At 37.3% G+C, this 21,871-nt stretch overlaps 1 protein-coding gene across 6 annotated transcripts in view; it reads left to right on the top strand.

Moving 5' to 3' along the window:
• ROBO1 (roundabout guidance receptor 1) overlaps positions 1 to 21,871 on the top strand; it is a 711,169-nt gene that overhangs the window by 575,776 nt on the left and 113,522 nt on the right. The gene's annotated exons all lie outside the window — the stretch shown is intronic.

Here is a 21,871-nt window from a genome sequence, read left to right as displayed (position 1 = left end):
TGAGATAGATGGTAGCAGCATGCCATCCAAGTGTGACAGCGATGCCTTTTGGTCTTTTTTATATCCATGTCGAATATGTTTTATTTTTGTCCAAGATAACTCAAACTAGGATGGAAATCTGCTTTAAGATATACAGTAATAAAGCACTGTTGCTTAAACTATGGAAGGCGGGCAGTGCTTTTCTCTGGCCTGTGCTTACCTCACCAGAATCAGTTGTGAAGCTATCTATGAGATGCAGGTTCTTGCATCCCTCAGAAAAGCAAAATTTTATGCGTGTAAGCCATTAACTTTTGTCCTCCCCGTTCACAAGTACAAAGGCTTTTGCTGATGAGGCACTGAAAGATAAGAAACAACTCGGTGCAGATCTGTTTCAGCCAGCTTCTGAATACACTAGTGGAAGATCTTGTTGCCGTGGGATTTAGGTGCTGAAAAAATCTCCCGGAGCAATTAATTAGGGGTGAGATAAGAAAGGGTTTATTTGCCAAGGCAGAAGATGTTACAAGACGCGCGCCCCCGTGCCCGAGAGGTTACATTTTATAATACCATCCATCCAATCCCAGATGTGTCCACCCTGTGGCCTTTACTCTGGACCGCCCCGGGGTCCACCCCCTTGAAATGGGTCTGGGGTGCATTTCGGGACCACCTACTTCATCACCTTCACCATCATCAGAGCACAAAGGGTACATAGTTACCTAATTCTTGACTTCATTCTGTGGTTTAGGCCTAGATATGCTGTTCTGTCAACTATCTAGGCCTTGCCTTGACAAAAGACTAAACATTTCTATTAGATTTGGGGCTATAAGTGATATAGGGAGGATAGAATGGGGTAAGAGGGTTAAGGAATGTATAAACAAGGGTGCTACAGGGAAAAGGATAAGGGACAAGGGACAAAGGAGGGAGGTTGCTGCTTTTAAAACCTACTTATAAAACTTACAAGTCCTACAAATATTAGAAAAATAAAAACCATTAGGGGCTTAAGGCATCAATCTTCATCCCAGATGTTTCTATTGGTAAAGGAAGGCAGTTTGGTTTTCCCTGCTGCCCAGAGGTAGGTCAGCAACCACCCCTCTTTTTCTGATGTACATTATGCTACTCATTTTGATAGAAATTACTTCTGTCGCTCATATAAAGAAATTCTGTAGTGGTCTAGCTTCAAACAGGTGCTGTTTAAGCTCTCCACCACCTTTGCCTGGTTCCATGTCTCCTTTTCTTGTTATGTGTCCCTGTAACATAGAAAAATATCAGTCACAGTATTGCCACAGCTGAAGACTGGTGCTGATATATATAATTGCCAAGGAATTGCTAGGCCTTCATAGTTTGTTTTGCTTTGTATTTGAGAATAAGCAGGGCAGTTTTGGAAATAACCTAAATGTTAAAAATCCTCAGCTATAGCAGCAATGATGCTCACTGATGGGTTTTGGGTACAGTGTAAAATAATTAATGGTAAGAAGCAAAAAAAGCCCACAATCTGGTAAAATCTCACTGAACAAACACACAGTGGAGAACAACTCCCAGAGGTACACAGAGCAAGGAGTACCTGTGGGGCGAGAAGAACAAGACAGAAGGGCGGCAAGGGGTTGTGAGATCTGGAAAACAGATTTCATGAATTGTCCCTTCTGTGGGAATGTTTTTGCAGAGGTCCCTGGTGAATACACTCACAATGACCTACCTTCATCACCTTAAAGTGCAATTTCTGGTTTCAGTGATGAGGATCAGTAAATGCAGCAGTAATAATGGTTGCAGGCAAACCTTTTTTTACCCTGTCAGTGGTGAGATTGCTTGTCTTTTGGCCTTGCATACAAGTGAAAAAAGATTGTCTCCAGTGATCTATCCTGCTTTGAAAACCTCTTCAAGAACTTTTAACTTAATAAGTATCGTAGTGTGCGTTCTTATAGTTTGCAAACATGGAACATTTGTTTTTCACGTGTTGATGCTTTCTTAAGACTTTCCCTTCCTTAAAACCTAATCTTTTCCTGTACTGTCGACAGAAGAATGTAATCTTCCGTTAGAAAAATCTGTTGAAAATTCCTGTTACATTTGTTTACGTGTGTGCGACGACTGTGTATAAACCAGTGCATCTTAAATAGGATTCATTATGAAACAGTAATTCTTTGTTTTCTTTCATTTTGTTTGGTCAACTGAAAAAGAACATCTGTACCATCATCCTCACTGCGATTTTCCACCCTGGCAATTACCCACATGAGCAAAGATCATGTGCTGTTTTAGAGAGCAGGATATGATTGTGCAGGGTTTCTGTTGATATGGGTAATTTAGTGGAAAAACTCTGATTAGACTAATCTTGCCAAAAGGTAGTAAGGGAGACATTAGATGGCTTACCTGTAATTTAGATTTCTTTTAAGCTAGTTACAAATTGATGGTTTTGTGTACCTAAAAAGACATTAGAAAAAGATGTATTATTCATAGCTACTGCTTCCTAATGGAAGTTAAAACTTTTTAAACGCATAATGCATTTTCACTAAGGAAAATACATCCAATATTTCTTAAATGTCAAATATATTTAAATATTAAAAAAAAATAGTTGAATTTTTGCTTCATTTAGCAATATATTTTAAAAATGCATTCAGCATTGTGAGTTGTTTTTAAAATGCATTATCCAGTTAGCAACTGTATAAAATATTTATCTGGCATGCTGACATAAAGATGCAAAAATCATTATAGTATAATTCTTTTCATAGAGGTCTTAAAGTGAGGTCAAGTTTCCATTCATTCATAGCCACAGTACAAGGTTACTAGAAGGTCAGCTCTTCTGAATAAATAGAGCAGTAGTTACAGTAGAAAACAATGAAAGCTGCTCAGTTGAATCCTTAAGTGCTTATTCTTTGTACAACTGCAAAGAATTACAGCAATTGTTGAATTGTATTATTTTGTGCGTTTCAAGCTAAAGAGTCTAATCCAAATATTGTTGCAACCATTGTGAGATTTAGTGCTTGGTAGGGCCTGATCCATCCTTTTAGGTGCTCTACCTTTTGTTTTCCAGGACCTTTGAGACAAATAAGTCTGAATCATCAGTAGCAAAGCTTGTTTGTGAAGCTAGAGATGCTTCTGCCATCAAAAGCGCTGAATCCACTCTCAAAAATTTTGTAGTTTGCTGTGATGTGTGTGACATTCAGCTGTTATCAACTGATTGGGGGCATAGACCCGTCCTGCCTTTGGTGAAACTTTCAAGTGCAAGGATATAAAGCCTCTGAAGAGGATTGGAAGGTTAGCCAGGTGCAGAAATCAAGCACAGGTGCAATCAGGAATAAAAACTGGAGAGCGAAATTAGAAAAGAACACAACATACAAACCTCTTCTTCCTCTTTGCTGGTGCTCTCCTGCAGGGGACTAAGGAAAATCTGACTTTTGGGGTCTGTTCCATTTGTCCATTGGAATTTATTCTCCCCAACAACTCCTCTTTTCAGGTAAGTCAAGCAAAAATGCTTCTGCCAGAAGGTAGAGACCAGAAAGTGCTTGAAGTGGAGACCATTGGTTCTTTGCTCATCCTCAACTTATCCCATTCATCTGTCTTTCCACCAGTCTCCCTCTGTGCTGAATGCTACCTGTGCCCAGAATTTTTCTTTCCTAGTAGTGGTGTTTTGAATGACAAGCTTTCTTGGTTTGGATCATGTGAGTCTTTCCCCAGTGCATTATATAGTCAGTCATGTTGTACTGTAGAATACTGTAGAACCTTTGACTACCTCAGCATTTTAGTATTTTACTGTTTCTTCTGTGGTCTCTCTATTGCAATAAAAAGCTACAAGTGACAATCAAGAGAGTGCACCATGCTTAGTTAAATTCGTATCTGAAAATTCTACTGACATTACCCAGTTCATAATCTGATCTAGGGAGCATGTCTGTTGTGGACTCTGGCTTTTGAAATGATTTTTTTTTAATTCCATTCTTCTCCAGTACCATTGTGTAGGGTTATTGAAATGCTTAGGGACCTGATTTTCCAAGATGCTCCTCAGCCAGATCTTCAATAGTTCACTGATTAATAGGTCTGAAAATCAGGCTCCTTGTGTGCATTCTGTTAAGCATTGACCTTCCATAAAAGACATAATGATGTCTTCCCCAGCCAGTCTTGCAGAACTGCCCCAAAAAAGGATTTTGCTGACTTAGTGAACTGTTCAAAATTTCTAATAATCTAAAAATGCATGTGTGTCTTGTGGGGTCACTTTATTCCTGCTGTTGTAGATAACAGTGGTAAACCTTTTGTTTTCCCTCTTTCACAGAAAGCTTTAATTTTGTAGTTTCTGAGTGTGGCACCAGTGTTTCCATTGCACTCTTTCTAATGACATTTAGGTCTTTTCCCTGACTGCCATAATTTAATTTATTGCTAGTATGTATACATGCATGAATAGTTCAGATTTCACTTCCTAGATAGTAATTAAATTCTGGCATTTAATTTCATTTGCTGTTGGGTTGTATGTTTTATAGTTTCTGACTGGCTTTTCCCTCAACAAAACGTTGCCAGCATGAAATAATTGGTATGGGAAAAGGCTGCACACATGGATTATGTATAAAGGGACTTAATTGATTAGCTTTGCAAAAGATCCAATCTTTGCCTGGTGTACATTTGCCCCAGTTCAGTCAATGATACCAAATTTCTATGGGTGGCTCAGCACGTCACAAAAATGCCTTCTCTTTTCTCATGAGGGTGGATGCTCAGCTATCCTGAGTACAGAGCTACTGGATTTCACTTTGTAATTCTTGAAATACATGGCAAAATCTCAAAGTTTTCAGAGTTTTGACTTTGGATGGTTCTTGGTGTTTGGTTTTTTTTTAATACTAAAGGTATTTTTTCTGTTCCTCTCTGCCTTAGTACAAGATGGTAAAATGCCAAATTAAATTACAACTGCTCTAGGATTATATAACAGTACTGTTTTAACTTTTCAATATAGTCTTTTCTGTATGTATTTCATTGTATAATATTCAAAATTCACTTTGCACTGTATGAAAAATTTAGGTGACAATTTAATGTAAAATATTGGTAATTTGTCAGTAACAGAGTAGAGGAAATTAAAAAAGTGGTTTGTGTGGTTAATAAAAATTATCAAGACGCTTCTAAAATAATTACTTCATAAAAATGCCCAAAGGGAAAGCTCTGCAAAACGTTTTTGCAGAAGGTTTTAAAATCAAAGAAGTATTTCTTCAATTTGGACTTGTCAAACGATTCACATAGTTACTGGGTTTTTTTCCCCTTTGTGCTTTGGCCCTACACTTGAGAAGAGAATTATGAATGTAAATAAATACAAATCAATAGGAACACTGTTTTATTATTTCACTGGGAATTTCTGTACAATTTGAGAGCAACTTGCTACAAGTTGAGCAGATGATTAAGGTTAACCTTGATCTTAAGCCAGCTAGGTTGGATTACATTCTATCAGCAAGGGATTTAAATTTACTCGGACACATTTTAATTGGCATTTATACAACGTGTACTCACAGATGCTGAATTCATTGAGAAATACTGAGTGCCATCTGTTTAACTCTGTTTCCTCTCTATTAAAGTATAATAAAATAAGGCCAGGCCCTTCTGGCTTGCTAATATATTTATCTTTCAGAATACAATATGTTAATTACTGCATCAATAATGTGTTATTCTGTGCTAGATATTAATTTCTGTGTTTAATTAAAACTAACCTTATTTTCTCTGCTCTTTTTCATAGCTGTTTCCTCTGTAAAAATGTCTTTAAAAATACTGGATGATTGTTTCCATGTTTGCTGAATGTAGGTGCAACTGCTATTGATTCACGTGGAAAAATAATTGAAGTTAGTAAATAACATCCAGCCCGTTTCTAAAGAATTTGGCTTCCCATAAAACATGATTGTTATTGATCGATCATGTTGCCTAAAGTAAGCAAGTATAAATTCTAGATACATTTTATTTTATGATGAACAATACATGCACATGTTAGTACATTACATTTATTTGGGAACACGACAAACAAAAGCTAATTTGATTATCTGGACAGTATGATTATATATATACACGTATATATATACGTACAAAAGTCTTCATGTACTAATTTCCAACCCCATATGGTAAACGTAACAAACAAATATTTTTTGATGGGTTTTGTTTTGGTTTTACCTGAACACTGTACTTGCACTTTAACCAGATTGAAGACCTTTTCCCCTGCTTTTGGCATTTAGAGGGAGAAGTGACAGATCTCTCCCTGACTGAAGAAAACTTTTAGGCATATCTTAAATGTATTGTTGCTCCAGAAACGCTGGGACACGCTTAAGCACTTTTCTAACTTGTGTTTCAGTATTTCTCTTTTATTTTTGCATTAATGTAACTCATGGAAGGCGTGAATTTTCATGGTGAGGAGTAGAAGATTCCTCTTTTTTAATTTAAAACTTAGAGGAGTTGTCTCCAAATTAGTTACCTTTTCTTTACATTCTTACAGTAGAAGGTGTTTAATGCAATAAGAGGTTTTCCAAATTGCTGTTGAGTTCATACTTCTACTTGTGTACATGCCAGTCTGTTTTTTAGCAGTGTTGCTTCCTGCATGAGAAATAAATGGGGTTTGATGATGAAATTTTGATACTAGTTTATCTGTTGCATTTCCATATTTTTCTACTTGATCTTAAATCAGCTTTTAGGGCAATTTGAATGTGTGTTACAGGAAAATGTAAAAGTTGCAGAGGGTAAGTCGATTAGAATGTAAAAGATAGAGCACAGGGAGTTAATGAGATGAAAGATGTATGGTAACATCTAACTATGAAATCACATACCTTCTATCTCCTTTTTTTTTTTTTTTTCCTATTTCTTGTCCCCTCTCGAGGTTTTCTTTGCAGGGTAAGCTGGCTGATATTTGAATGTTAATTGTTCAGGTTATACAGATAATTTGTGAAATTTTCCTGGTTTACCTGGGCAAGATATTTACCTTTGATAGTGCATTTGCGGAGCTGTCTTTATGTAAAGCTTGGTACAACAGTGCCTCAGCTTTCATCATTTCTCTGTGGTGGGTTATATTGAAATAATAGTAATTCCCTTGCATACTATGCAATTAGCCTTGCTAGATGATATTGGATCTACAGATTTAGTTTCAAAGGAAAGGTTAAGACACCATGAGTATCTTTTTCCTTTGAAGTATGCTGTTGAGATTTCATCTGGGGATGAAAGGGTGCTGACTTATAGGGCAGTGGGGGCTAAAAGAAGAATGCCCATCTCAAGTATGGGCAAATGAGATTGTTTCTATTCTCTGCAAATAGTGCCCTATAAAACACTGATTCTTCAAAGAGCTGAAGAGTTAATCAGATAGATGTTGATGGATATAGCAGGGTCAGTGTCCAATAAGACTTTAGGAAAAAAACCCCAATCCTTTCTGGCAAAAAAAAAAATCATATTAAATAGACATGCATGTAGTAGATATTTATTTTTTTACTCGTTACCAGCAGGGCTATAAGTGTATTCCCACTTGAAAAGTATCTTTTTAATTATCCATCTGTTTTTCCCTTACCTTTCATTATTCTGTCTGAATTGGTGGTTCTGTGTGCTTCAAATGGTATGTAGATTAATTTCAGTTCTGGAAGTCTTAAATTATTTATACTGTTTGGGAATAATGTGCATTCCCATTGTTTACAGCTGTGGTGTTTCTGATTATGCAGCATCGGTCTTGTTTTGCTGAGAGTGTCCTCTGTTGATTAACTCTCTAGATAGTTTGATAATGGGCTATATCCAAATGATGTATATACAAATCCCAGGTGTCTGCATGAACTTGGCAGGGTTTAGTGAGGTATTTGTTACTGATGCTTTTTTTTAGATGAATATATATAGTTACCCCTTTCCTCTTTAAAAATGTTTCCTCTGAGAGATTAGATAGTTTTGTCTGTCATACAGTTTTACATGTTACAATAGCAAAGGCCATGTGTACAGATTTATAGTGATAACAGAAGTTTGACACCATAATGGGTATAAATGCATTTCTTACTTCTGATAACTGGTAAAAGCACTTTATTTTTGCTGGTTACTCATGCTCTTAAGGATTCCCATTTTAGGCCAAGTACATTGATTCAATGTGTTTGTATATATGTAATATTATTTCTGTTAGCCCTCTTCCTCCTGGTTAGTTTTGTAATCACTACCCAAAGTCTAATAAATTCACATACACTGAAAAAAAACCTCGTTATGTGAACTTAAAACTTATCTGGCATTTCTAAGATTGTTATAGTTGATATTAATGAGGATTTTTTGTGATATCAGTTGTTCTTAGTCCTGCTGCATGTTCACTGTGTGTACAGCAAGTAGTTGCAAATAGTGCAAGCCAATAGAAGGGTATTTTTAGAGGGAAGCAGTTGGCCTGAGAAGTGTTGTCCACACTGTGGACATTTCATGAAGGCTTCAGTTTGGTCTGTTGCCTGAACATCCACTGGAACCTGGTGTTCATCTTCTGGTCTAGTTCCATCCATAACCCTTCAAATAATCAGACCCCGTCACAGGATACAAATCAAAGCCTGGTTGGTGGAGAAGATTTGGAGATCTCATTCACAGCACTGGGCTGCTCCAAACTCAAGTACTGACATTGCAAACATATCCACAGAGAAACTTCGTTTTGCTTTTGAGTTTGTTTTTTGCTCTGTTTGGAAGGAAAGTGAAGAGAAGCTGAATTTAATTTTTCATTTCTTTTGTGTGTTTGCTTGAAGCCTATATAAATATGCATACCAGAAACCTAACAAATTAATTGAAAATCTGATGTGCCTGGTACAGTTTCCTATGCTAACTAACTAGCTAGGGTGGGAAACCAGGAGTAGACTGCTGAAACCTATGTTCTTTTGCGCTAAAGATGCCAAAAATAATGAGTAGCAGTAAATAATCCCAGGAATGCCATTCACCAGTAAGTTTTAAAGTGTCTAACAATGAAAGTAATCAGCATCCCACTGGCAAGTCCTATAACACCAAAAACATATTGTCACAGTATATTGGAAAAACAAGTGTAAGGATTTTGGCAATCCAGCTACTGTTTTGAGATTGGGTTTTTTTCCCCTTAACTCAGTTGTTCCTGAATGAATTATTAGAAGATACTGGTAGCTTTTATCATACGAGATCAGTGGCTTCTAAATACCCTGTTTGGCAAAATTAATAACAATGTATTTACTTTTTTAAATTGTCCTGAAAATATATTTTTTTCTGCATCTACTGATAGTCTTGATCGAGTCTTATAATGTTTTCAAGCTTACTTTTTGTGCTTAAACATACAGAAAAGAACGAGGTCACTGAACCGACTTGAAAATTTATTCAGAGTTCGTGAAGAAATAGAAGAATCTTGGTCTCAATACCGCATTTGCTTTTTCTCTCTATAAGAATTCTTAATGGAAATATAAAGAATCTTGTGGTTTACCAGGACATTAACCTGTGTGGGCTGCTCAGGACCTCCACAGTTAAGGTTTGTAAGGGAAAGGGAAATCAAGCATAGGTATTTCTCCTAATGCTATGCCAGCTCGTATGGAATTAAAACAGAAGCTTGGTCTGTTAAATTTTGTCCAAACTTTCGTCATTAGTAAGTAGAAATACCAAAATGAGGAGCAAAAAAGACAACAGTCAAATTACTGAAAGACCATGTTACAGTTTCTTTACCCCAGTAATTTCCTGGGGAGTTATGAAGAAGTTACACTGTACTGCGGCCTCACAGGCTGAAAAACAAAGGCAAACCCAACATTTCCCCAAAATGCACTCGCTGCCTCGATCCATTTTGACCTTCACAGCCACTTCTGTTACGTTACTTTGTTTTGTCCCAGGTGCATTTTTAAGTTCCTATTCCAAACAGTCCAAGTTAACATTACAGTCACCCACTTTCCTTTTCCTTTGGTGGGGAGTGCAGATGCGTTGCCTCACATGCCACAAAGCCCCCACCAGCCCACGGTGCGTCAGAGCTTCACAGAGTTGGGCAGCGATGGATGCCAGCATCTCTTCTGTAGCTGTTATTAAAGATGCTATCTTTAGCTGCAAGACTGAAGTTATGCAGCTTAACGTTCTGTGTGTATTAAAGCATTAATGAAAATGCAGGGTAGAAAACAATGAATGCCACCTGATATAAAAGGAAGCGTTTAATCAAAATTAAAATCTCCAGTAATGAAATCTGCCTGGCTTTATGTGCATTTGTGTTCACGCTGAGCATTGCCCTCTGTTTCCTTTTGTTAATTCTGAATCAGACTTCTGGCTTCTGTCTTACCACATGGGGTGATCCAGAACTTCATGCACTCCTTCCTGCCAGCAATACAGCAGACTCTGCTAACAGGCAATGTTTCTCTGATTTTTACTCAGTAGCACTTATTGCACATTAAATACTAACATACTGATCAGTTGGCACGTTGCCTTTGACTGTCTCATTGGGATTGAAGCCAGAATAAGAGTCCAAATGCAGAAGTACTTTTCTGTATGATTTTACTGTCTTGCCATTTACAATAACATATAAATCTCCAAGAGCTGCAATTCACAGTTCCAGCTTGGTGAACTTGGTGTGTCCCTTTGCTTACAAAACCATTTTTCATTGTTGTAGCTTTTAACTGTGCTACTTTTTGTAATGCTCTTTGTAGAATTTTGCAGTATTTGAAGCCTTCAGATGTTTTCTAAATGATGAGCTATCGTTCTAAATCATGAAGATGTCTGTCTTGAGATTTCTCAAATTCTGAACAGTAAAAAAATTGAGTGTATGGTATTTTGCCATGCTTCTTTTTAGTGAGAAAGCAGAATGACTCATTTCTTAGAATATGCCTGAAATAGAACAAAGGTTTGCCTTGTGCCATTTGGGATCTAACTGAAAGCAGTTAATTGAATTAGATGAAGACTGTATTTCTGTATGACCTCTGTGTAAGTCTGTCTGCCATTTTCCCCTGAGGTGATTTCTTGCATTGTTTTCCAAAACTAGCAGAAGTAATTTGGAAAGTATATGATATTTGGTATAAATGTAATTTTGAAAAGGTTTATCCATGTCTATAATGGCAATCTCTTATCAATTTACATCTTAAGTCTTTTAGGATGGAAAAACCAATATAACATTATCCTAAGGATTATATATTCATGTATTTGGACATGCAGAGTATAATTAACAAAACATCTACTATCTAACTCAGGTATGTCCTGCTGTATAGCAGTCTGGAGAGAGGAAAAAAGAGAGTGGAAATCTGTGGTCTGCAGATCCTATCAAGACAATAAAATCATATAGAATAAGAGAACAACAGAACACAATAAAAATTTATGCAATAGTTCAGCAACGTTTTTGGGCAGCGTGGCCTTGCTGTAGTGTGTGGTGCCAACAAATGCTGTTGTTAGCTCTGCTGTTATTTAGAATTAGCCACTCAGCCATATAAAGTTTCTGCATCTTGCCCCTTCTGACTGATGGTTCAGGCTTGACCTCACTTGTAATGGGGGAATACAATTTTCCAGAATATTAAAGAAGCAACTTACCTCTTCAAGTGTGATAATGATACTGTATATTCTCTGATATTAAAATGTCATATTTTTCAACCACTTCAACAGCATAATGGGGATTTTTTCATGGAAATAGAGTCCTTTCAAAAAGCGTTGATGGTAGTGGTGCAGTTATAACACCCTGGGATTTGAATGCTAAGCAGAAGGACATGGATAAAATTGCTGTGTGGAGGCAGGACCCTGAGTGAAACGCTGACATAGTGCCTGTGCAGATTTAGGGCTATGCACACTGCAGAAACCTTATCACGGGCATGTAAATCTATTTCTTTGAAAATGTCTCTGAAAAGCTTTTTTCTTGAGAGTGAAAGGATGATTATTAGCAAATGTACAAGCATCAGCTATTTAAGTCTTTCCCGCACTACAGGAACAGTGCTACCACAATTTCATTGGCAAGTCTCTGTAGTAGTCACTTCTCTTTTAACAATACAGGTAAAGATAAATGAGGTTTCTTTAGATCTGGCTTACTGAGGGATTTTTCGCTTAAAAACTATGGGAAGAGAGTCAGTTTTACACAACTCAAGCCAGCATAACTTGCTATTTAAGAGCAACACCTTTTAAATCCGTTGCAGTCTGGCTCCATTTGCCAGTGCCATAATATCCTAGCTTTAACCTCTAGTTGAAAATTGGCTAAATGTTTGCTTTATGTCCTTACTACCTGTATTTCTTCCTTTATTTTTTTCCCCTGGAATCCTGAGTTACAGGACAGTGGCATTTCTGGGTTGGTTCTTGTCTTTTTTCGTAAAAGGGAACCCAATTCTGCTCATGAGATAAGGTTTGGTAAGTAGTTAAGGAAAACACTAGAATTTTGGTGAAGTGTCTTTTCACGTTTTTTCTTTCTTTTTTTGGTCCGTCTGTCTCTTCTTTCATTTCAGTTATCTCTTCATGCTTTAATTTGGAGGACCAAGACAAGATCTCGCTGCAGCCTCAATCTGCTTCTTTTTCTCCATTATAATCTGCTTTCTAGGAAGGCCCTTGCAGCCAACAGTTCATTGCAAACTGAACACCAGAACCTTGATTCAAAGTGTACAGAGAAAAATCTTTATTTACAGAATGCAGCCAAATCCTTGGATTTAAAGACGCAAACCCTTCTTCACCTAGGGAAAATTAATGTATGATGTCTGAAAGACGTAGTTCTTGGGTGAGCTGTGTTGTGTCTAAAACCCCTTGGTTTGTGTCCATAAATTTAGAAATACACTGTGTTAGTCATGCTGAAAATATTGTCTGTAATCCAGCATGATTCGAATAACCCCAAAACTCTAAATGAAATGAATACTACTACTACTAATATTAATGATGATGATGAAAAAAAACCAAAGCAAATGCCAGTAAATATTTAGGGTAAGCGAAAGGAAATTGTCTCTGCAGTCTGTACCATGGACTCTATCCTTCCAGGAGATAAATTCTTATTTACAGGTGGTAAATTCCTTATCCTAGAGTGTAATACGTGGAAGGCGTTGAGAGGGATCGCGTTTTCTACGCAGTCAGTCAAATTAATAATTAGGTCTCTTCTCCTTATCTGTTTTCAATTTTCAGTCAACCTAAGGGGTACTCTTGAGCTGCGTGCCTGAGGCATCACAGATCCTTCAGGGTTTAATTAGGTTTCCCAGTGCTGCAGCATGCTCTCTTAGGCCTGTCAGTTACCCTTCTCACAGGAGTTAAAATTAGTCTTTATATGACTTATCAGATTTGGTCATTTAATTGATTCCCAATTCATCATCTAATCCATTTGCAATTTCCTTCCCACACATGGAAATATTGTTGTGGGTTGACAGCTGTGTCTCCCAGTAAGATTCCTGGCAATACTTAAAGCCCAAATCTTAAACTAGTGAAATAAAATCGACATTGTGAGTGGTTTCCATAAATTTTTGTAATGATCATCAGTAACTTGCAGCCAATGGTTTTTACTTGGAAGTCTTTTTTTCTTGCAACCTGCTCCTTAAACATGAATTTCTTTCTATTGACAATTGTTTCTTAATAACAGTAACGAATGACAATAAATATGTTTATTTTAGAGTCTTTATGTGCAGTCATATGTTTATTGCCAAATGCCTAAATACTTAACTGCTTTTTCAGTGTAGTATATTGCTTGATTCAAACATATTACTTGTATTTGTCATCAACACCTTTTAAAAGATGTAATCTAGTAGGTGCAGCACTCTTTGATTTCCTTCTACATTAATGGATTAGAAGTGTGCTGCTCTTCTGTTTGCTGACGTGTATTGCTGAGTGTATTAGGGAATGACACTTTCCAGAGGTGGTAACTACTGACCCTAGTAGATATGAAGATCCCCTAATTTGATCATGCTGTATGGAATCATGGAATGGTTTAGGTTGAAAAAGACCTTTTAGATCGCCGAGTCCAACCATTAATCGAGCACTACCAAGTCCACCACTAAACCACGTCCCCAAGGGCCACATGTGCATATCTTTTAAATGTCTCCAGGGATGGTGGCTTTACCACTTCCTTGGGCAGCCTGTTCCAATGCCTGATCATCCTTTCAGCGAAGAAGTTTTTCCTGATATCCAATCTAAACTTCCCCTGGTGCAACTTGAGGCCGTTTCCTCTCGTCCTTGTCACTTGTTACCTGGGAGAAGAGACCAACCCTTACCTGGCTACAATGTCCTTTCTGTGTAGTTGTAGAGAGTGATAAGGTGCCCCCTGAGCCTCTTTTTCTCCAGGCTAAACACCCCCAGCTCCCTTAGCCTTTCCTCACAGGACTTGTGCTCCAGATCCTTCCCCAGCTCCATTGCCCTTCTCTGGACATGCTCCAGCACCTCAGTGTCTTTCTTGTAGTGAGGGGCCCAAAACTGGACGCAGGATTCGAGGTGTGGCCTCACCAGTGCCCAGTACAGGGGGACAGTCACTGCCCTGGTCCTGCTGACCACACTATTGCTGACACAGGCCAGGATACCTGGCCTTCTTGGCCACCTGGGCACACTGGATGGCTCATGTTCAACTGCTGTCAACCAGCACCCTGAGGTCCTTTTCTACCAGGCAGAGGAAAAGCAACCAATGAAAAATGTAAATCTTTAGAGAGCATCTGTTTTCAAACAACTTACAGGGTACAATAATGGAGAACACTACATTTTGTTAACACTTTAGAAATGTGATCTAATTTCACTGCTGCTGTTCGTATTACCTGTATTTAACTCTGTTTCAGCTAGTTTTGGATTGTGTCTTGGCTCTGTTTATCAGTGTTAAAACAAAGCTATGTTTCTTTGTTGCTTTGACTGTCAGTGCTCTTACTGGTGTCATCAACGAGGCTGTACTAATAATGTAAATACTAAATTGCATAGGTGTGTAACATGAACTTAATACTGCTTCCTGACACCTTCAATCTGTTAGCATTCTTATAGCAGAATGTGGTGTGAGATTCAGTAAAATCTTTGTTAGATCTGCATGTTTGATGAGAAATAGGCAATTTCCCACTGCTGGGAATTCTGTGTTACTGTGATGGGTAGTAGCAATACAGGTTTTCTGAACAACTCTTCTCAAAATTGTTTAAAGCATTTTATGTATACAATTCAGTCTCTATTTATCTCATTAATTCTTTTTTTCCCATTCATTCAAGTTAAATAATGCTATTCTTTAGCACTCTTTATTCTTCCAAATTTAAACTACTGTAAAATTTCTGTATATCTCTTGCAATGTCTACCAAAATCTTAAAAGTGCTTAAAAATAAATCTTTGACAATATGAAATGTTAGCACAAGAAAGAGCATAATAATAATAAAAGGCAGATCTTAAATTTTTGAAGTGTCTGAGAGAAAGGACTTTTTCAAATCTTTTCTTGCATTCATTAACCCTTCATCATGGAGGATGTGTTTATGAACCACCTGTTTAAACTAAATTAATTGGTCTCAGTGGTAGTAGAGTACAAAAAATACAGTTGTTTTTTTTGAGAGTTTTTGATGGTTGTTTCTTTTAACTAAAGGAGATCTTAAATAGAAGTATATGTGTGATGCTGTGAGCTCAGTTACATAGACTCAGGTCAAGTGCTGAACTAATTCCTGCTAACGCATATGAATACTAAGCAAAAAAATAACATTTGACTTTAAAGTACTTTTGTTTCTTCAGGCTTTGAAGTAGTGAGGTTTGCTAAAGGGCAGAGTTTGAAGTAGAGTAAGACAGCACTGTGTGAATACATTACATCGAATGTGTTGTCGCAAATGATTAGCCGAAGATTCAAACTTGATCTCTACTGTGATGATGTCAGGTCATGGTCATTGCTTTATGATCATTCTCTTTGCAATGAACAGTCTCTTCTGTCTGGGAGCCTGTTCAGTGTGAATTCTCAGACTGTGCAGTCAGGGATGTCCTGTGCTGTTTGAGAGCTGGCCATGTGTCTGGTGGTTCTAAAGTACTGAAGCTCAGAGAAGGCTGGAAATGTATTAGACATGGAGATGGTGAACTGATTGGCATCTGCTTGCCTGTGGAAGGCTTTTTGTCCAGCTGAGGAAGGGGTAGAAAGAGATCAAAGTGCTCCAAGGTAGGAAACATAAGAGAAATAGGAAGTGTGGAAGAGAGGAGCCCTGGGCAGGCTGGCTGTGTCTTCCTGCCTCTTGGAGGCCTTGTAGAGGTGTGACATCTTTGAAACATTCCATACAATTGCAGTCCAGTTGCTGGACTCAATCACTGCGTAAAATTATTGCCTGTATTACATGAGTGATCTTGTTAAATGTAATTTCTGACTATTTATAGCCCTACTCCTCCTGTTCCATTTTAATGACTATGTATTGTAGTTAACACCGGTGTTAACCTGATTTTAACACGTTCAGAAAGGAAAGGAAAGGATTTTTTTCAGGGAACAAGTTTTTCCCTTAACTTTATATGACTACATGGAGACTTTTAGGGAGGTTTCTTCTGAAAAGAATATTTCTCATTTGTAAATGATCAAGTTTTTTGGTCAAACCAGTTAACAGCTTAATAAGGTGTAAACTGTACCGTGCTAACACATATGTTGACTTAAATCTGATAATGCATGCAATTTTTTTTGTTTCTTTTTAACTTAATTAGGTGCTCCAACACTTTCCTGTTAGTGGCATGAATGTATTAAAAACTATATCCTGACATCTGTATAAATTTCATGCCAGGAAAGTCTTTAAACAAGGTACCATAATTCTGGCTGATGCTTAAGTTAGTTGTAATTAAAATTAAGCACCTGGTCTGAAGCCGTTTCCCAACTGACAACCATCTTATAATATATTTGAATGCCAAAAATGTCTGGTGTGTCTCACTAAATTTGAATTACAAGTTCAATGGGTAGTGGGATCATTGCTGGTCCTAAATTTCAGGAACAGTTCTGCTTTTGAATAACAGCTCAGTCCTGACTAAGAAATAATTAGTTTCTCTTTGATTACAGCTTCATGGGATTAGAGGATTTATATAACCACCTGAATCCTATTTCTGTTTTTCTAATCTTACAGCATTTTAAAGCAAGTTCTCATTTTTGTTGTTCGTTCGTCATATTTTATTAGTCAGATTAAGTATTAGGTGGAAACTTTGTTTGTAAATACTGCTGTTTTGTTGGGGAGGAAAAGGGGAGCATGGAAATACTTTTTATATATTTGCAGGAATTAAAATAATAGAATTGGTGGGTATTAAAAAAATTTAAGATCTGTTACATGGGAGTTTTAACAAAATTAGCCAAAAGACAGGACAGTGGGCCATTAAGGCTGCATTACTCAGCTTTAGCTCATTTGATGTTAGGATAGCTTTGTTTGCTGATGGAAACTTGCTCATTAGCTGAGGTCTGGTTGTTTTCTAAAGGAATGTGAGGAATTTATTTCACTTTTTTCCCTTTTTCCCCCATTTTTGAGGCACGTGCTGCTATTCAAAGAAAGATTCCACTGATCTGCATGATGAAAGAATGGAAATTGTTGGGATCTCTCCTGTTACCCAGTTGTGAGATACTTTGTCTCCCCAGTCTCTAGCAAGTAGACTTGCAAAATAGTGTGGGAGGGTGCAGGGGAGTCAGTGGGAAGCAAGTCTGCGTGATGTCTTTTATAAGATTTGAAGTGTATTATGGTTGCTTTGGTCTGACTAAGAAACTGCACCCCAAACACCTTCGTTTCCCTCTCTTCCTCTGTTCACTGGGTGACCATGGCAGTAAGATCTTGGCTGATTAGGGATCCCAGATGTATTCTGGTGCACTGCTTTGAACTGATCTAGCATGAAGTGTCCGTACTAGAATAGACCTGTAATCAAAATTTTCAGGAGATTTTCTTATTTCCAGATCTTGCATGATACCACCTGTTAAGGCATGATACCCAAAATGTGTCATGGTAAATGGTGTGTTCCTTAAATATTCATTCTTTTCAGGTATTGACTAGAACTGGTCTACTAAACTGGTTGGTTTATTTTTCCTTGTGTTTTCTTTACTGCTTTTAATCACAGTTATTTAAAGATAAACTGGAACAATAATCTTTCTTAATTATCTATGCTGTATATAGGCAAAAAACTCCTGCCTGCCTTCCTCCTATTTCACCCAGTAATGACTTCATACTCTTTTTTTAAAGTAACCAACAAAGAACTTAAGGAAAAAAAACAGTGGGTGCTGCGTTTGGCAAAGCCTTGCTTAGGGTTTACACAAAAAAAAAGTACTGTCTCTACTTACATGGCTTGTCAATAAAAATTTATCCTCAAGTGATTGCCAGTTTCCTTATTCTCTGAGAAAGGTTCTCCAGGGAAAGGAAAACTGTTTAGGTGACTGAATAGTACACGATATGAAGTGGTTGTGTGAGCAGTTGACTTTTAAGTGGAGTTACAAAAGTTGCTGTTGAACCTGATTAGTTCAGCATGTTCACACAGCAAGATCATAGAGTTGTCCTAGCTGTGCAATGACAGTGATAACAACCATTATTCATTGTATTTTAGAAAATATGAGGTGAAATGTCAACCTTTAACCATGGTCTGTCAGAAATAGGGAGGGTGGGGTGGGCAGAGAAGGGGTGGTATATATCTATGAAGATTCTACACAGAAATTCTATTAAAAAAGAAAAAAGCAAACAGCCTCTTACTGTATCTGTTTTCATTCCTGCTGCACATGTGTAGAAAGAGGTACCTGTGGTGAAATTTGACCGTTTGGTGACAGAAAGCATTTGCTGTACTGGATTGCAAAGTATACTTCCAATATATCTTCAAAAGGAAATGCATTCTCAATTTACAGTGAGCCTTGACTATGAAGGACAGAAAGGAAAAAATAAGGGTTTTTTTCAGTAAGGGATGAAAATTGTAGATTTATAACTTCATGCAAGATTGCCAGGGCCTGAGGCAAAAAAAAAAAAAAAACCAAACCAGAGCATGTATCTACTTTACAGCTGCAAAAATAATTACATGATGACTATCTGTGGAGTAATCTCTAATGGATTACATTTTGTTAGCATTTCATTATATAATGTTAGAACCAAAATAATTCATAGTAAATGGGAAAAAAAATACTTGTTTTGATGTATCTGTGGCCTGGACCTTTGATGTCCTCCTAAGGCATTCTATTAAGAACTGGTTAATTTGTGAGAGGTCTTGGTTTGCAGACAAGGTACGCTGCTTGTAAAGCTATTATAAGACTAAGGAGTGAAGAAATTACAGAAGTAATTTGTTTTTATTATGCAAGCACTGGACTTTGTTGCTTCAGAGGTGCTAAAGTCATCTGAGGTGCTTTCCTCTTAGATTTATGGTGTCTCTCAGACTTGAAAAGCATTATGGTTTATTAAGATCAGTTGATTTCATTTTTTTAAAACTTAAGGGTGCTTTTTTTGTGTGTCTCTTAGATTTATCCAAGTGATACAAACTTCAGCAATAAGAAGAGGCTTCTTACTCATGGTCAAAACACACCTTTTATTGTGTTGCAGTAGAACTGTGGTGTAGCAAATAAACTCTTCTGCACTTTCATGTGCTGTTGGCAAAGGCAACTGGATATATGGGCTTTTTTTCATAACTTAGGGCAACTTCTGTTCCTTCTTCTTTAATATTCTTTAGTTTGGAGAAGTACAAGAAAAGAAAAGTAGTAATATTATGACCAGTGGTTCGAAGCCAGATCAAGTCTCTAAAGTATTAAAGTAAATAGAAAAAAATCTTTGACTTCAGTAGAAGCAGTGTCAACTTAGCCACTTATGCTGTGTGATTCACTGTACCTGGGTGGCTTGAGGGTTGCTTGGAAACACCAGAAATTACATCTGGTTATTAATGCCATATTCAGTATAAATGGAATAAGGATATATAAAGTTTTCAGTGTATGTGAGTAGTATTTTAATGCTTCCATAACTAAAAATAATTTGAAGCATCCAATTTTGATGCATCAGTATATAGAGGAATATAGTAAGGAAGCTGTAAGAGAATGTGGGTTAAAGTTAATAAAGTCTTCTTGAAAGCAGAAGGGGAGCTAAAGGATTGGTCTTTTGGCTTACCTTTCTGAATAACTAAAAGTGACATCATTCTCCTCTTTGAAAACGTATTCTTTCCTCTAGATGTAACATAAATTGATGTTATAGCTGAAAATATTTTGAGTTTTCCCGAAGTTCATATTAGGAAAATATCCATGAGTTTTGCTTTTAAGAGAGACAAATTCTTTGTCCTTAGATGGAGCATGCTTTCTCAGGCTTTTGTATGGAAAGCAGTAGGTGCATGTTTTATTTGTTGTGTTGTTTCTTGGGCTGGTTTTGTTTTTAATGAACTGTCTACCCTAGATCTGTTTAAGAGACCTTGTCTGTCCAATAGAACATGTTCATCCAATAGCATCTCATTGTAGACTAGATGACCTCCAGAAGTCCCTTTCAACTGAAAATATCCTATAATTTCTTCATTAAATCCTATCATTCTGTTTTATTATTTTGTATTATTAAAGTGATACAGACATTTCACCCTTGATTATCCTTTTTCAGTGTATTGGTATCTCCTGATTCCAGGGCATCCAGAAATTTCAGTCATTGAACTGAAATATTTTAAATGTCAGTGCTTTAGTATGGAAAGGGATTAGTAAATTCTGATGATGTCTAGTGAGATCTCTACTATATTTAAGTCTTGTTGGTACAGAGATGTTCTTCATTACTTCCAGAAATTGTATTTTTTTTCCTATAATAGTGGCAAGATATTTTTTATTTATTGCTTTTGATTCCTATCTACACTTCTGTATCAATGTGGAACTTTCCCTGTTGTGTATTACATTCCAGTGAGCCAAGCTGGAGACAGGCCCTGTAGCTGGAGACTGTAGCTTGTGAATAGTAGGGGATAGAATGTAAAGAATGTAAAGAATGTGTACTTGAGAAGAAAAAATCAAAGACAGTCCTATTGATTATTGACAGGGCTATTTGCCAGTAATCTTCCAACACAAATAACTACAAATAATTTTTTTCTCCCCTCCTTCGTTTTGGATTAGATAGCATTGCAGAAATCAGGTGTGAGGAAAATGTGTATCATAGAATCATAGAATCATAGAATCGATTGGGTTGGAAAAGACCTCCGAGATCATTGAGTCCAACCCTTGTGCCTCTGGCCCAAAGTAGATGCCCCATTTGCCTTCTGACCATTTTCAAAGGTCTTAACAGCATGAAAGACCTTACAGAGAGGAATATTTTGGTGGTAGTGCTGTACCTGCCAATCCTTAAGCACAACCACATTCCTTAACAGCTGACAGTAAATCACACCTCACTTTGAAGCAGCGTTAACAACCAAACCTCTATTCAGTGGTGAATGTCCATATATCTGTGATCCATGGCTTGGGGGATGTATTTTTTTACTGCAGATTCTTGGCACTATTTGCTGTTGACACAAGACCATTGCAGGTAGCAAGAATGACAAACAGCTTTCTAAAAATCCTAAGAGTCCTTTGACTGCAATGTGCTTTCCCATTAAGTTATCCTTTTTCAGCGTGTATGGAGTAACAGCAGCGGAGAGAACTAGGATGTTGGATTTGTTATCATCTGAGTTATTTTTATATTAAACCTAATGCCACTTACTTGGCAAGACTTAGGAATGCCATTATTCTGTTAAACTGTGTCCCTGTGTAGTGGTCTGCACAGTATGATGTCTCCTCTCCCAAAAAGAAAAATAACCACAAAGCTATTGATAAAATTCATAGTGAGTGATTGGAGGAAACTAGAGTTTCCTAGGCCTGGGCTTGGCAAAATGATGAGAAAGAACAAATTCTAGTAATGTAGCAAAAATAAAAACCTACGTAGAGGTAGCAGTCTTGACTTCTTGCATTAAAGGATGTGGTCCTGGCTTAGGCTAAGTGATGGCTTCCAGAGATCAGTAAATTTGTTAATATTTCTCCTTGAAAAAGACACAAGCCAAATTGCAAAGATGAGTTTGCCTAAGGCTGGACAAACGTTTAGTGTCTTGTAGTGTCATCAGAGAACTGGGAGTTTTGGTTAGTGTATTCATTTTTGCCAAAAATTCAGGGATGGGTGCAATTCATAAGGCCAACGGCCATTCAGAG

This window comes from Chiroxiphia lanceolata, chromosome 2, assembly GCF_009829145.1.
Source record: "Chiroxiphia lanceolata isolate bChiLan1 chromosome 2, bChiLan1.pri, whole genome shotgun sequence".
NCBI classification, from domain to species: Eukaryota; Metazoa; Chordata; class Aves; order Passeriformes; family Pipridae; genus Chiroxiphia; species Chiroxiphia lanceolata.
This window is presented reverse-complemented; position numbering and strand designations above follow the sequence as displayed.